Genomic DNA, 14,435 nt, shown 5'->3' on the forward strand with positions numbered 1-14,435 from the left:
ATAATTGCTTTACAATATTGTTAGTTTCTGCCATACATCAACACGAATCAGCCAAAGGTATACATACAGCTCCCTCTTGGAACTCCCTCCCACCTCCCACCCCATCCCATGCCCCCTAGGTTGTCACAGAGCACTGATTTGAGCTCCCTGAGTCATACAGCAAAATTCTCACTGGCTATCGATTTTACATATGGTAGTGTATAAATTTACTTGAATAGTCTTATAATGAATATATCATTAGCAGGCTATTTTATAAAGAACTGAGCAATACTCTTTTAGTTAGTGGATTGATTTTATATATCAGAATGTGTTAGGAGCTATTTTGAGAGCATAAAGAAGCAAAAATCCCCATCCCAAACATAATTTTAAGAAGATCAGGGAATTTTTACTAATTAAATAATTAAAATGAATAATTAATCACAATAAACTTTAGGTCAAATACAATTTTTTTGGTTATATATGCTATATGTGTGCATGCTGTTGCTTCAATTGTATTCAACTCTTTACAGCTTTATGGACCATAGCCTGCCAGGCTCCTCTGTCCATGGGTTTCTCCAGGCAGGAATAGTGGAGTGGGTTGCCATGCTCTCCTCCAGGAGATCTTCCCTACCCTGGGATCTAACCTGCATCTCCTGTATCTCCTGCATTGGCAGGCAGGTTTTCTTTTTTTTTTTACCTCTATTGCCACCTGGGAAGCCCATATATATTATGTATGATTTATATATTAAAGAGATTCTTCGGAAAATATATAAAAAACATAATGTCTAAGATAATTTGAAATAAATTCATCATTCCTCCTTGCTCCCTACCACCTCAGACCGATTTTTCCTCCTGTCTTATCTGCCATGGTATTGTCATCCACTTAGTTACCAAATCAGTTAGACTTTTTGTTTTTATTCCACCCCTCTCTTCCAATTAGTCTCCAAGTTTAACAAATTTTCCTTTTGTTTCTCAGATCTGTTCTCTCTTCTCCATTGTTAATGCTGCCTTCTGAATTTTGGATTACTGCCTTAGCCTTGCCCAATACCAAAGCCAAATGTGTTTTTTAAAAAGTAAAATGTACTTCATTGTAGATTTGTTTTGCATTTCTCTAATAATGAGTGATGTTGAGCTTCTTTTCATGTGCTCAAATCTGGTGCTTTGTGACTACCTAGAATGGTGGTGGGATGGTATGGGAGGAGGTAGGGCGGTTCAAGAGGGAGAGGACATATGTATGCCTATAGCTGATTCATGTTGATGTATGGCAGAAACCAACACAATAAGGTAAAGCAATTATCCTTCAATTAAAAATGAGTGAGTGAAGTCGCTCAGTCGTGTCCGACTCTTTGCGACCCCATGGACTGTAGCCTATCAGACTTCTCTGTCCATGGGATTTTCCAGGCAAGAGTACTGGAGTGGATTGCCATTTCCTTCTCCAGGGGGTCTTCCCAACCCAGGAATCGAACCTGAATCTCCCGCATTGCAGGCAGATGCTTTACCGTCTGAGCCACCAGGGAAGCCTCAATTAAAAATAATAAATTAAAAAATGAAAATATACTTATTTTACTTCCCTGCTTAAAATCCTTTTAGTAACTTTGGAAGGATTAGGGATTATCTTTCTGGATAAAGTTCAAACTTTTAAACTCAGCTCCCACAACGTTCCATGTTTGACTTTTACCATTCTCTCCTTTCTCTTTTTATTTTTTGGCTGTACAGTAGCATGGCATGTGGGATCTTAGTTCCTTGGTTAGGGATTGAACCCATGCCCCCTGCAGTGGAAGCACAGAATTTTAACCCCTGGACCACCAGAGAAGTCTCTAGACACAACTTCTTAAAGGTGGCAAGCATCACGTTTATTTGATACATAACAGACACCTAATAAATGTTTGTTAAATAAAAAAAGAACCTAAGCATCATTTTATATTACAAAAATTTATAATTATTTTTGCCTATTTTTATGAAGAAATATCTTTTATAGTTATGGTTTCTTTGCTAATTCTTTGGAAAGAATATGAACCCTATTTAGTACTCTTTCTCTCAGAAAATGAGATCTATTTGCCAACATAGTTTCCATAAATCACCTGGCAGTAAATATGTAAGATGTTGGTCTTTCTTAGAAGAGAATAATAATTGTAATAATTGTCAGGAAATGGTATTTGCTTTTTTAAAAAACAGTGATCAACACTTTTAGCTCAACAGAAGTAACTTATTTTAAGGAAAAGTTCTCAAAGAGAAGTCTCTTTGGATTTTAGAATTATGCAATGTATCCCTCAGTGTGTTCTGTGATAATGTGTGAAATACATATACATGGCATATGCTATATACACAACAAATACATTTGGTTAAAGATCACCAAGTGCTTTATACTCCTAATCTTTTTGACCAACTGCCAAATTGAATTCCTGCCACTGGTGTGTAGGAGGAAGGCAGTAAAATGGCAAATGGTTCTGGAATTTGGGGAATGGCCAATGCTTATCTTGTGGATAGCAGAGATAGTGATAGTGAGAGCACTGTTCTCAAAAACTTGGAAGGAATTTTAGCTCAGTGGTGGAGTTAAAGTATCAGGAGAATGCGTTCTGATCCAAGTAACTCTGTATAATACTAGAAACATATTTTAAAAATTTCGTGCTTTCATTCTTTTTTTATTTGTGTGTGTGTGTGCTTTGTCTAGTGTCATAATGTGAAGGAGTTTTGAAGAGCAAAGTTTAATACTTTTGAAAGAGTAAAGAATACTGCAAGTAGAGGATATTTTTATCTATACTGTATATATATTGACTTATTTTCAAGAAGAATTCTGACACTAATTCAGAATTTTTTTCTAATAAAAACATAGTATAATTTACATAGCCTTATTATAGGAGTCTCTTTTATTCTGTTTTACTGCCTTCTGTGGCTTTAGCTAGACAGTCGAAGTGATAAATAAAATGGGCATTTGGTTACCTAAAGAAGCTGCTTGTAGAAGATAGTATATGGATAGTATTGGGGGAGAATGGTGAAAGGAAAGGTGAAACTGTCAAGATCCAGAAACTGTGGTCCATGTATTGATTATATATGGTCACTCATAACCTAATAAGTCTTTTACAATGGTAAAGTATTAAATCTGGTATTAAATAGTTTTAGAATATTCATATAATAGTTACCTAGGAATTAGCTAAGAATTATTTATAATGTCTGGATTACATTTTTTGCCTGTAGCCTATTTGCTACTTTTGTGTAACCTTTGCTCTTCTACAACAGACATTTTTTCCAAGTCATACAATTGCTTTAAGGATTTTTAGTGGTTCATTAAGAATGACATATGTACAAAAAATACACGTTGTCAAACAACTCAATATATTTTCATTGTGAATATATGAATGTAACTTCTACCTAGATCAATAATAGAACAATAATAGAATATATAGAATTACAGAATAGAATATATAGAATATGTAGAATAACAATAAATAATCAAAATATATAGAAGTAAATAGATAACAATAGAATATATAGAATAACAATAATAGAGTAATAGAATAAAAAATAGAACAATACTAGAACCCTAGAAGCATACCCTGTGTCAGTTACTACTCTCACCACACAGGTTACCATTATCCTGCTTATTACACAGAGTAATTTTTTTTTTCCCCCTCATTTTGATTTTGTATAAGTAGGATCATACAGTATGTCACCTCTTGAGTATGGCTCCTTTTGCTCAATGTTATCTTTGTGAGGCCTTGCCATATAGTAGTTCATTTGTTTTTGTTGTTGAATATGTGCATCCTAAGTCACTTCAGTTGTGTCCAACTCTTTGTGATGCTGTGGACTGTAGCCTGTCAGGCTCCTCTGTTCATGGGATTCTCCAGGTGTCAATACTTGAGGGGGTTGCCATGCTCTCCTCTGGGGGATCTTCCTGACCCAGGGATTGTACCCAGGTCTCCTGTGTCTCCTGTATTGGCAGGCACTTTCTTTACCACTGGTGCCACCTGGGAAGCCCCTTCATTGTTTAATAGGCCAAAATTATTTATCCACTCTATTGTTGATGAATATTTGAGTTGTTTCCAATTTTTGGCTTTAATGCACATTCCTCTTATGTATGTATCTGTGCAATACTTATGGCTCATGAATGTAGACATCCTGTTGGGTTTATATCTAGGAATGAAATACCTAGGTCATAAGGTAAACACTCCTATTTGGAACCAGTCAAAGGCTTTGGCATAGTCAATAAAGCTGAAATAGATGTTTTTCTGGAACTCTCTTGCTTTTTCGATGATCCAGTGGATGTTGGCAATTTGATCTCTGGTTCCTCTGCCTTTTCTAAAACCAGCTTGAACATCTGGAAGTTCACAGTTCATGTATTGCTGAAGCCTGGCTTGGAGAATTTTGAGCATTAAAGGAGTACGTCAAGGCTGTCTATTGTCACCCTGCTTATTTAACTTACATGTAGAGTACATCATGAGAAACGTTGGGCTGGAGAAGCACAAGCTGGAATCAAGATTGCCAGGAGAAATACCAATAACCTCAGATATGCAGATGACACCACCCTTATGGCAGAAAGTGAAGAAGAACTAAAAAGCCTCTTGATGAAAGTGAAAGAGGAGAGTGAAAAAGTTGGCTTAAAACTCAACATTCAAAAAACGAAGATCATGGCTTCCAGTCCCATCACTTCATGGCAAATAGAAGGGGAGAAAGTGGAAACAGTGACAGATTTTATTTTCTTGGGGTCCGGAATCACTGTGGATGGTGACTGCAGCCATGAAATTAAAAGATGCTCAGTCCTTGGAAGGAAAGCTTTGATAAACCTAGATAGCATATTAAAAAGCAGAGACATCACTTTGTCAACAAAGGTCTAGATAGTCAAATCTATGGTTTTTCCAGTTGTCATGTATGAATGTGAGAGTTGGACCATAAAGAAGATGGAATACTGAAGAATTGATGCTTGTGAACTCTCGTGCTGGAGAAGACTCTTGAGAGTCCCTTGGATGGCTAGGAGATAAAACCAGTCAATCCTAAAGAAAATCAACCCTGAATATTCATTGGAAGGCCTGATGTGGAAGCTGAAGCTCTAATGCTTTGGCCACCTGATATGAAGAGCCGACTCATTGGAAAAGACCCTGATGCAGGGAAAAATTGAGGGCAGGAGGAGAAGGGGGCGACAGAGGATGAGATGGTTGAATGGTATCACTGACTCAATGGACATGAGTTTGAGCAAACTCTGGGAGATAGTGAAGGACAGGGGGTCACAAAGAGTGGAACATGATTTAGTGACTGAATAACAACAACAACAACAACAAATGCAATTCTATTTTTAGTTTTTAAAGAAATCTCTATACTGTTTTCCACAGTGACAATCAATTCACATCCCCAGCAGCGGTATAGGAGGGTTCCTTTTTCTCCACACTCTTTCCAGCATCTGTCGACTTTCTAATGGTGGCCATTCTGACCTGTGTGATGTGATAACTTATTCTAGTTTTGATTTGCATTTGTCTAATAATTAGTGATGTTGAGTGTCTTCATGTGCTTATTGGCCAGCTGTGTGTCTTCTCTGGAGAATGTCTGTTTAGGTCTTCTGCCATTTTTTGATTGGATGGTATTTTTTTGTTGTTGTGATTGTGTTGTCTAAGTTGTTTGTATCATTTGGAAATTAATTCCTTGTTGATTGCATTGTTTGCAAATATTTTTTCCCATCCTATAGGTTCTCTTTTCTTTTTGTTGATGATTTTTTTTTGCTGGGAAAAAGCTTATAAGTTTGATTATGTCCCATTTGTTTATTTTTGCTTTTATTTCTATTGCCTTGAAAAACTCATTGTAGTTTAAATTTGTTCTTGATATGAGATTTTAGTTGTGATATTAAAAAGTCTTCTTCCTTTATTTAAGCATTTTTGTTATTTATAAGTAGTTTTGATAAATTCAGGTTAATCATTTTGTTCCTTTATGGGTAGAGATTTTTTTTATGTTTAAAAAATTTGCCTATTACAAAGTCAGGAGGATATCCTCTTGTGTTGTCATCTACAGGCTTAATTGTTTTACCTGTATGATCTACATGGATATACATTTTATAAACGGTGTGATTTAGAGGTAATAACTCACTTTTTTTATATGAGAATACAATTAAAACAATATCATATAGATGCATATAGAAGTTTAATGGTTCCCATACCATTTGTTGAAAAAACCCCTTACAATCCTAATCTTTCTCAACTGAATCATTTTTGCACCTTTGTTGAAAAGTAGTTAACCATCTCTGTGTGAGTCTACTTTGGAACTCTCTTCTGTTCCATTGATTCCATATCAATCCTTATGGCAATAATACATTGTTTTGATTACTGTATACCAGAGTAAGTATTGAAATCAAAATTATTTTCATTTGGTTATACTCGGTCCCATGCATATCCGTAAAAATCTTGGAAATTTTTATAAAACAAGCCTGCTGAGATTTTGATTGGGATTAAATTGGGTCTGTCGATCAGTTTGTGCTGAGTTGATATTTCAATATTTATGAGTCTTCTGATTCAAAACATGTAACTCATTTTTCAAAATGATATTTAAATGATACTTTAAAACATTTTAATTTTAAATCTTTCTTCAAATTCATCACACTTTTCCCCCTGGCATCTTCAGGATATTTTTAAGTCCATCCAGTGAATTTTTCCTTTAGATATCATACATTTTAATTTCTTTAATTTTCATTTGTTTTTTAAAAATAGTTTTTATTTCTGTGAAAATAGATATGGAAACAATTTTCTTTAATTTCTTTCCAAATTCTAGTTCCCTGATGAAATTTTGTCTTGCCATTACTTTTCTTGAATGTTTCCTTTTAAGTTAATTTCTGTATCTGACATTTTCAATATGTGGTTCTCCTATAGGTTTGTTTCTATTGTCTGTTTTTTTCATTTGATTTTTAAAGTAACTGATTTTGTCTACTGCTGTCTTGGATAGTTTTTGATCAAATGCTTGGCATCATGAATGAAAAATTTAAAAATTAATTTTTAAAGATTATTCTATCTCTAGCTAGCCCTTGGGCTTCCCAGGTGGCCTAGTGGTGAAGAATCTGCCAGCCAATGCAGGAGGCACAAGAGATGTAAGTTTGATCCCTGGGTTTGGAGGATCCCCTGGAGAAAGAAATGGCAACCCACTCCCATATTCTTGTCTGGAAAATTTCCATGGATGGAGGAACCTGCTGGTCTACAGTCCAAGGGTCCTGGTGGTCTACAGTACACAAAGAGTCAGACACAACTGAGTGACTGAGCACACACAGCTACTCTTGGATGTAGCAACTCAGAGTTCTCAACTGAAAGTATAGGATATTTAATAGGACATTTCATCTTAGGCAGTCTCAGAGCTCCAATTTTTTCTCCCTCACGTACTCAATTCTCAGTTGGTAAAGAATCTGCCTGTAATACAGGAGACCCAGATTCGATTTCTTGGCCAGGAAGATCTGCTGGAGAAGGTATAGGCTACCCACTCCACTATTTTTGGGCTTCCCTGGTGGCTCAGCTGGTAAGGAATCCACCTGAAATGTAGGAGACCTGGGTTTGATTCCTGGTTTGGGAAGATCCCCTGGAGAAGGAACAGGCTACCCACTCCAGAATTCTGGCTTGGAGAATTCCATGGATGTATAGTCCATGGGTTAGAAAAGAGTTCTACACGACTGAGCAACTTTCCCTTTCACTTTCATTTCCTCAAGGAGGGCAAAATTGTTTGCTTTATATCTCATTCTCTCAGCTGCCATTTTTTTTTTTTTTTTGGACTTCTCTCTTATTCAGTCACTATGCTATTTGGTTTCCTATAATCATATACAAAAAGTTAGCTTCAGGTGAATTTAGGATCTAAATATTAAGAGAAAAATTAAAAACTCGGTGAAAATTAAAGGTGAATATTTGTAAGGCTTTGGATGTTCAACAGGATTTATTAATCATGAAACAAATTTAAAGAAAAGATTGATACATCTTATTATATCAAAATTAAGAGCTTTATTTTAAAAAAATTATTTATTTATTTATCTGCATGGGTCTCAGCCAAAGAATATTCAAACTACCGCACAATTGCACTCATCTCACACGCTAGCAAAGTAATGCTCAAAATTCTCCAAGCTAGGCTTCAACAGTATGTGAACCGTGAGCTTCCAGATGTTCAAGCTGGATTTAGAAAAGGTAGAGGAACCAGAGGTCAAATTGCCAACATCCATTGGATCATAAAAAAAGCAAAAGAATTCCTGAAAAACATCTAATTCTGCTTCATTGACTATGCTAAAGCCTTTGACTGTGTGGATCACAACAAACTGGAAAATTCTTCAAGAGTTAGGAATACCAGACCACCTTACCTGCCTCCTGAGAAACCTGTATGCAGGTCAAGAAGCAACAGTTAGAACAGCACATGGAATGATGGACTGGTTCCAAATTGGGAAAGGAGGATGTCAAGGCTGCAAATTGTTACCCTGCTTATTTAACTTATACTCAGAGTACATCGTGTGAAATGCTGGGATGGATGAAGCACAAGCCAGAATCAAGATTGCAGGAGAAATATCAGTAATCTCAGATACACAGATGATACCACCTTTATGGCAGAAAATGAAGAGGAACTAAAGAACCTCTTGATGAAGGTGAAAGAAGAGAGTGAAAAAGCTGCTTTAAAACTCAACATTAAAAAAAGACCAAGATTATGGCATCCAATCCCATCACTTCATGGCAAATAGGTGGGGAAACAAAGGAAACAGTGACAAACTGTTTTCTTGGGCTCCAAAATCACTGTGGGCAGTGACTGCAGCCATGAAATTAAAAGACGCTTGCTCTTTGGAAGAAAAGCTATGACCAAACTAGACAGTGTATTAAAAAGCAGAGACATAACTTTGCCAACAAAGTCCGTCTAGTCAAAGCTATGGTTTTTCCAGAAATCATGTATGGATATGAGAGTTGGACCATAAAGAAGGCTGAGCACTGAAGAACTGATGCTTCTGAACTGTGATATTGGAGAAGACTCTTGACTCCCTTGGAGTGCAAGGAGATCAAACCAGTCAATCCTAAAGGAAATCAGTCCTGAATATTCACTGAAGAACTGATGCTGAAGCTGAAGCTCCACTACTTTGGCCCCTGATGCAAAGAGCTGACCCTGGTGTGAAGGGCTGACTGATTGGAAAAGATCCTGATGCTGGGAAAGGTTGAAGGCAAGAAGAGATGGGGATGACAGAGGATGAGATGGTTGGATGGCATCACCGACTCAATGGACATGAGTTTGAGCAAGCTCCAGGAGATGGTGAAGGACAGGGAAGCCTGGTGTGTTGCAGTCCATGGGTGGCAAAGAATTGGACTCAACCGAGTGATTGAACAACATGGGTCTTAGTTGCTGCATGCTGGATTTCTCCTTGCATTGCATGGGCTTAGTTGCCCTGAAGAATGTGGGAATCGTAGTTCCCCCATCAGGGACCAAACCGAGGTCCCATCCATTGGAAGGTGAATTCTTAACCACTGGACCACCAGGGAAGTCTCTGAGAACTTTTTTACATCATAAAATTTTTAAGGAAAATGAGAAGGTAATCTAGGAAAGATATTGGCATAAACACTAGGCATTATAAGAAAAACACATAGGTGTAGGTTATAGGTTTAGTTGCTAAGTTGCATCCGACTCTTGTGACCCCATGGACTGTATCCTGCCAGGCTTGTCTGTCCATGGGATTCTTCAGGCAAGAATACTGGAGTGGGTTGCCATTTCCTTCTCCAGGGGATTTTTCCCATCCAGGAATTGAACCCAGGTCTCCTGAATACAGGCAGATTTTTTTTTTTACCAAATGAGCTACAAGAACACATAAGGAATGCATAAATCAATAAGCAAAGGAAAAATGACCATGAAAAATTTTTACAAAAGAATAAGCACCAACAAAAATCAAAGAGATGTTCAACCACACTGATTATCAGGGAGATGCAAATAATATTTAATTTTATGCAATTCAATTGGTAAAAATTAAAAAATCTAATATGTTAGACAGACATTGAAGCAATAGGATTTTATATGTTGCCTGTGGGAATGTAAATTGATGCAACTATTTCAAAACACAGTTTTGGTACGTCACTTTTGTCAAATGTCAAAGTTCCATATACATGTGTTTCTGGACTCAATTATATTTCTGATGTTGTTGGTGTGTAAAAACGCAGTTGTCTTTTAAAGATTGGTACTTCTTGAGATATTACCTTTGAAATGAAATATTTGGATAGTAATTTTAAAAAGAGGGAAACATTTGAGCCATGCAAACACATATGGTCTGTTTCTTTGGTATCCTTATGATGGTAAGATTATGGTACTTTATTTGGCTTATGTTAGAAGCAAATTTTACAGAAGTGACCCAGTATATGGCATGCTATTCATACATAGAATTGCAAAGAACAAATGACTGTTTTGATAGAGAAATACATACTTTATATTAATAAACATTTAGGAAAATATCCTCTTCTCAGGGGGCTTCCCTGGTAGCTAAGTGGGTAAAAAGTCCACCTGTAATGCAGGTGACACAGGCAGATGCAGGTTCCATCCTTGGGTTAGGAAGATCCCCTGGAGGAGAGCATGGCAACCCACTCCACTATACTTGCCTGGAGAATCCCATGGGCAGAGTAGCCTGGTGGGCTACAGTCCATAGGGTTGCACAGAGTTGGACATTATTGGTGACTGAGCATGCATGCACACAAGCTGTTCTCAGATCTCTAATTCTAAAGATGCTACTTTTTCTCATATGTAGAAAGGTATGTATGGTGATACATGGTCTATTGTAGTGACTGGGATAATTATACTTTGAAGTTTTGTTAACATCATGAAATATCATAATAAGTTTTTGAGATAAACACTAAAGATATTAATTGTGCTGTTTGGAAAAAAAATAACTAATGATCTGGGTTTAGCAAAAGTCTTAAAGATCTGTCAGTCAAATCAGAGTCTTTTTCCTTAGAATATTTAAAAATAATATTTAGCTTTCTCATGTAAGCATTAACTGCTTTATCTTAATAATTACACAGTTTTAGATATAAAAGAGGTGCCTCCTTAATGTGTAAAGGGATAATTTGAGATCTCAAGAGTGTTCAGAGAAATTTAAGTTAAATTTAAGATTTAACTCTTTTGTATACTTCCAGACAAACCAAGGTGCCTACAGAAGTGGTGTACAACACCTATCAAATCCCCATATACTTTGGTTTAACTTATCTGGAGCTGAAAAGTGTTGTTTAAGACCAGTAGTCTTGGCAGTTAAGCCTACCAAAGTCAGCAGTTGGAAACATGTATTATGGCCTTCATGTTCACATATGTCAAATGGGAGAGGACTTGCAAATATGTTGGAATCCTGCCACTGCTAAAATATTTCCGCATCTATTTTTAATTGTGGGTCTCCACCAAGGCCACCATGAGCCAATAAATGAGGAGCTTTTTAATCCATCAGGGGCCCTCTAATTAATTTCTTCTCAAATATGGGGCTATGGTATTTTATACTAAAAGAAATGCTACACTGTCTAGTCTACTAATGCAGGAGCCTCCCAACTAAATGGCATGTTTGAAAAGCTTAGGCCAGCAGCAGCTGACAGCTTGCCCCACTTTGCTGGCTCATGAGTATTTCTAGCAGGATATATGATGTGACTTGTACCTAGAGGACTATCTCCCTCCAGTGAGAAGCAAACAGGTAAAATGTACACATTCTTCTTGTGCATAATATATGTATTTAGGGTATTTAAAAAATTCTCCCTCTTTCTACATTTCCATAGTTCTTTATTTTTATGATTTGCAAGACCCTAGGTTTACATTTTTTTCCCCAAGCAGGAATTAGGAATGAAAACTTACTATCATCCGTATTAGTCAGAGAAGACAATTACTCCTAGAAATGATTATTTCTGGAAGATGGTATCTTGAAAGTGTAATTAGTCTTCCTATCAGAATACTGGAGTACTTACTCAAACAACAAATGCCATTATAGAATTTCCAATATTGAACCTTTAATGTTACCTATTGCCTTCCTGGTAATTCAGGGCTTTTTTTTTTTTTTTTGGTATAAGAAAATAAATCATTTCCCATGGAAAGTAGAGATTTAAGAAATTTATTAGTGTCCATTTTGGGTCACCTGAGTTGAAAGATCTTATCTCTTGAAACTCATATCTATGGGACATTTTTTAACAAAAGAAAATAGCAGTTCATTTTTAGTTAACCATCCCTAAGTAATAGGTTAGCTCTATCCACTCTGCTCAACAGCACTGCAGTTAGGACTTAGATAAAATGTTTGGTGTTTACCACCACTTACTCACAGCCTATATATGGTTTCAAAGGCAACAGCTGCTGCCTCGTTATTTCCATCTATTGCTATGTTGATGTTGTATGTATTTAACTGTTATTATATCTCAAGAGTATTCTTAGATGAGCATATAGTCACAAATACAATAATCTTTTCAACCAAGTATAGTGTGTTTTAGAAGTTGCTGTTTATTCTTCATTAGAAAGGGGATGATGAACTCTTGTTCAAACACATTTTAGCATGCATGCATGGTGTCTTGTAATTGGCAGAATGTTTATGGAAACACTTCCATTGAAGACTGATGAGCTAATTAGCCACATTGCTTGTAAACTACTAATTGCTGGAAAACACTCAATGTGGAATCCCTTAGTGTTCACTTGAAAAATCTGCAGCAGACTTTTTAAAAATGGAAGTATAGTTGATTTACAATACTGTGGTAGTTTCAGGTATACAGCAAAGCAATTCAGTTATATATATATATATTTTGGATTATATTCCATTATAGGTTATTATAAGATATTGAATATAATCTCATGTCTATACAGTAAATCTTTTTTATCTGTTTTATGTATAGTAGTTTGTATCTGTTAATCCCAGCATCAGGCTTTTATAATAGTGCATTTGATATTCTCAGCAAACTCTTCAGTGTTGCCCATCTCGAACTGCTCTGTAGGGAGTTGTGTGTGCATGCTCAGTTATTAAGTCACATCCAACTCCTTGCAACTCCAGGCTCCTCTGTCCATGGAATTTTCCCAGGGAAGAATACTGTGGTGGATTGTCATTTCCTTCTCCAGGGGATATTCCCAACCCAATCCAGGGTTGGAACCCATGTCTCCTGCATTGGCAGGTGGGTTCCTTACCACTGACCCATCAGAGAAGACTGTGCAGTGGGTTGGGGAGTACTCTATGTGTGTGTGCAGCCATCTCAATTTCAGTCACTTGATATGCTGAATCTATGGCATGTAGGCAGGCTGATATGAGAAGTAACGGCCATGTCAGTTTTGAAAGTAAGAGAAATTAAGTAACTCATATACCCTTTCAGTTCAGTTCAGCCGCTCAGTCCTGCCCGACTCTTTGTGACCCCATGAACTGCAGCACGCCAGGCCTCCCTGTCCATCACCAACTCCCGGAGTTTACCCAGACTCATGTCCATTAAGTCAGTGATGCCATCTAGCCATCTCATCCTCTGTCATCCCCTTCTCCTCCTGCCCTCAATCTTTCCCAGCATCAGGGTCTTTTCAAATGAGTCAGCTCCTCGCATGAGGTGGCCAAAAGATTGGAGTTTCAGCTTCAACATCAGTCCTTCCAATGAACACCCAGGACTGATCTCCTTTAGGATGGACTGGTTGGACCTCCTTGCAGTCCAAGGGACGCTCAAGAGTCTTCTCCAACACCACAGTTCAAAAGCATCAATTCTTCTGTGCTCAGCTTTCTTTATAGTCCAACTCTCACATCATGCATGACCACTGGAAAATCATAGCCTTGACTAGATGGACCTTTGTTGGCAAAGTAATGTCTCTGCTTTTTAATATACTGTATAGTTGGTCATAACTTTCCTTCCAAGGAGTAAGTGTCTTTTAATTTAATGGCTGAAATCACCATCTGCAGTGATTTTGGAGCCCCCCAAAATATAGTCAGCCACTGTTTCCACTGTTTCCCCATCTATTTCCCATGAAGTGATGGGACCAGATGCCATGATCTTTGTTTTCTGAATGTTGAGCTTTAAATCAACTTTTTCACTCTCCTCTTTCACTTTCATCAAGAGGCTCTTTAGTTCTTCTTCACTTTCTGCCATAAGGGTGGTATCATCTGCATATCTGAGGTTATTGATATTTCTCCCAGCAATCTTGATTCCAGCTTATGCTTCCTCCAGCCCAGCGTTTCTCATGATGTACTGTGCATATAAGTTAAATAAGCAGGGTGACAATATACAGCCTTGCCATACTCCTTTTCCTATTTGGAACCAGTCTGTTGTTTCATGTCCAGTTCTAACTGTTGCTTCTTGACCTGCATAGATTTCTCAAGAGGCAGGTCAGGTGGTCTGGTATTCCCATCTCTTTCAGAATTTTCCACAGTTTATTGTGATCCACACAGTCAAAGGCTTTGGCATAGTCAATAAAGCAGAAATAGATGTTTCTATTTCTATGTAACATATACCCTTTACTTTGATGTATAATTCAAAGACAGGAGCAAAGATTTAATGCACATTAACAGATTGATT

At 37.1% G+C, this 14,435-nt stretch overlaps 1 protein-coding gene across 2 annotated transcripts in view; it reads left to right on the top strand.

The window, feature by feature from the left end:
* CTNNA3 (catenin alpha 3) overlaps positions 1-14,435 on the top strand; it is a 1,912,303-nt gene that overhangs the window by 92,075 nt on the left and 1,805,793 nt on the right. The window lies entirely within an intron of this gene.

This window comes from Bos grunniens, chromosome 28, assembly GCF_055505025.1.
Source record: "Bos grunniens cultivar Pamir isolate PY7600 chromosome 28, Bosgru_T2T1.0, whole genome shotgun sequence".
NCBI classification, from domain to species: Eukaryota; Metazoa; Chordata; class Mammalia; order Artiodactyla; family Bovidae; genus Bos; species Bos grunniens.